The sequence below is a fragment of the Vombatus ursinus genome, unplaced genomic scaffold (genome assembly GCF_900497805.2).
Source record: "Vombatus ursinus unplaced genomic scaffold, bare-nosed wombat genome assembly UNPS02009132.1, whole genome shotgun sequence".
Classification (NCBI taxonomy): domain Eukaryota; kingdom Metazoa; phylum Chordata; class Mammalia; order Diprotodontia; family Vombatidae; genus Vombatus; species Vombatus ursinus.
In genome coordinates, this window is record NW_020948910.1 from 7,389,588 (window position 1) to 7,391,833 (window position 2,246).

Below are 2,246 nucleotides of genomic sequence, written 5' to 3' on the forward strand. Positions count from 1 at the left end.
TGTAGAAGCTGTGAAATCACCTGTTATCATGACTGTGGTGCCACAAAAACATTGTGTGTTTTTTTTTCCTGGCTGCCTGATGTATTTCCTCCTTGGCCCAGAAGATTTGGAATTGGGCTATAATATCCCGGGAATTTTTGTTTTGGGATCTTTTTCAGGAGGTAATTGGTGGAGTCTTTCAATTTTTATTTTACTTTCTGTTTCTAGGATATCAAGATTATTTTCCTTGATAATTCTTGAAATATGATGTCTAGGCTCTTTTTTTTAATCATGGGTTGCAGATAGTCCAGTAATATTTAAATAATCTCTCCTCAATCTATTTTGTGGATCAGTTTATTTTTCTTTTTTTTTTTTTGTTTTTAAAAACATTTTATTAAAGATCTTTACAGAAGAGCTTCAGGCACACCATTCCAGGTGTCACAGAGTCCTGTTATGCAGTGGGCACTGGCTGGGGCATAGCTGGTTGCTCTGCCTTCCCACTCTTCTGCTCTGAGATGGGGGTGGTAGGAAGAATCTCATCCTTTGGCTCTATGATGCTCACGTGGTCAGGCAGGGGCTTCTTAGGGCCAATCTTGCCACTTGGGTCCCAGGGCAACATGATTTTGACTTTAATTCCCAATACACCCTGTCTGAGGAGGACGTGGCACACAGCTGTGTCGATGAAGTGGTTGATGGGGTCTCCACTGTGGATCATCAGGCCATCCACAAACTTTATGGACTTGGCCCTCTGGCCTCTGACCTTACCAGACACCACCACCTCACATCCCTTTGCTCCACTCTCCATAATGAAGCAGAGGGCACCATAGCAGGCCCTATGCACAGCAAGACCTCCCAGGAGTTTGTAACGCAGGGACTCAGTCTGGGCAATAGCACAGAGACCTCTGGTGGCCACCTTCTTGGCATACAGCTCTACACTGCCTTCAGGGAAGCCAAACCTCTTCTGAACTACAGCTGTCAGTTCACGAATACAGCAACCCTTCTCCCCAAGACATTCTGAGTCCTGGTGGCCAAGATGATGATTTCTGTCCTGGTTGGGGTTACTTGAACCTCCACCCCAGAAGGGCCATCCTCAGCTAGCTCCCTGGTGAGAAACTCATTCAGCTCGGCTTTGAAGATGCCATCAGCAACAAACTTCCTCTTCTTGGAGATCTGCACCGCCATCTTGCACCGACAGGAAAGCTCAGTTTATTTTTCTAATGAGATATTTCATATTTTTTCTCATTCTTTTGATTTTGTTTTATTGTTTCTTGATGTGTCATGGAGTCATTAGCTTCCAATTGCCCAATTCTAATTTTTAAGGAATTATTTTCTTCAATGAGCTTTTGTATTTCCTTTTCCTTTTGGCCAATTCTACTTTATAAGACATCATTTTTTTTAGTGAATTTTTGTAAATTTTTTCCCCATTTTTTGTGTTTCCTTTACCAACATGTTGACTCTTTTTTTTATGATTCTCTTGTATCATTCTCATTTTTTTTTCAATTTTTTTCTTCTACTTCTCTTATTTTATTTTTTTAAATTCTTTTTTGCTCTTCCAGAAATTATTTTAGGGCTTGAGACAAATTTGCATTTTCCTTTGAGGCTTCACATGTAGCCATTTTGACATTGCTCTCTTCTTCTGAGTTTGTATTTTAATCTTTCCTTTCACCCCAGTAACTTTCTATGGTCAGGTTCTTTTTTTTTCTCTTTTTTGCTCATTTTCTCAGTCTATTTCTTGACTTTTAATTTAATGTTAAAGTTGGGCTCTGCTCCTAGGATAAAAGGGACATTGTCCCAAGCTTCAGATTTTTCATGCTGCTTTTTTCAAAGTTAATTCTGGACACCTGTAAGTTTTTGATTTTTTTAAGGTAGTATGATTCAAAGAGAGGTATGGTCACTACTCTCCTGGCCTGTGCTCTGGTCTTGAATGACTATAAGCATGCTGTTATACCCTGGACTTGTGATCAGGATCCTAGATACCCTGCATCTATGCATTCTAGTGTGCTAGTGTTCCTCCTTAATCTGGGACTGTGACTCGATCCTCATTTGGGCAATGCAACAGAATCCTACACTCAGTGCTTGCACAGTATTTCCTGTAATGTCCTCACTCATTGCTCCACCCCCTTACTGTCTGTGGGCTAAGACCTCTAGAAGTCACTGCTTATGATTCACTTCCCTTCAAGGCCTTCACTGGCTGGATAGTGTTTGTGAAAAGGCTGGGGTGTGAAGGACTGGGAGTCTTACTGCTTTCTTAAGACAGACTATTGGAC

The 2,246-nt window shown here is 41.1% G+C and overlaps 1 pseudogene; it reads right to left on the reverse strand.

Moving 5' to 3' along the window:
- Positions 1-352: 352 nt before the first annotated feature.
- Positions 353-1,162, reverse strand: LOC114034886 (annotated as a pseudogene).
- Positions 1,163-2,246: the final 1,084 nt, after the last annotated feature.